General features: G+C 37.3%; 1 protein-coding gene across 1 annotated transcript in view; it reads left to right on the top strand.

Moving 5' to 3' along the window:
- The window catches only part of LOC119589191 (pheromone-processing carboxypeptidase KEX1-like), a gene marked incomplete in the record, with an annotated part of 7,126 nt that overhangs the window by 1,150 nt on the left and 5,474 nt on the right, over positions 1–502 (top strand).

The following is a 502-nucleotide window of genomic DNA, read 5'->3' on the forward strand; positions in this document are numbered from 1 at the left end:
TATCATTTGCCAAAAGGAACTTGTTGATTTCAGCTTCAAAATCGATATAGAGTCAATAATAGTCAGAGCTCTTGCCAAACATGTTTCGAATTCCATCTCGAACTTCCATTTAACGCGAGTCTCGTTTAGTCTCGAAGCCTCATTTACGACACGATGTGTGTGTGTGTACTGTACTGCGCGTCTTCGAGCCACCTACGCATATGTGGTGTAATGGTGTAATTCGCAGTACTATGAATGCTGATAATAGATGTATTAAATGTTTTTGTCTGAGTAGTGTGTGTGTAGTGGGGGAGTGAGCACTTTCGGTCGAAAAATCTTATGGATTGAGAAATATATATATGTATAATTTGACTGTAATAAAATGTAATTTGACTGAATTAGATTATATACTAGTTTTGAAGATCACAAGCAAACTGAACTATCACACAGGTACTTCCGTCGAGTCTACGCTTAAGGAGTCTAGGTACATGATTAGCTAATATCGAATTTGAAAACTGATGGA

Source organism: Penaeus monodon, chromosome 25 (assembly GCF_015228065.2).
Source record: "Penaeus monodon isolate SGIC_2016 chromosome 25, NSTDA_Pmon_1, whole genome shotgun sequence".
NCBI classification, from domain to species: Eukaryota; Metazoa; Arthropoda; class Malacostraca; order Decapoda; family Penaeidae; genus Penaeus; species Penaeus monodon.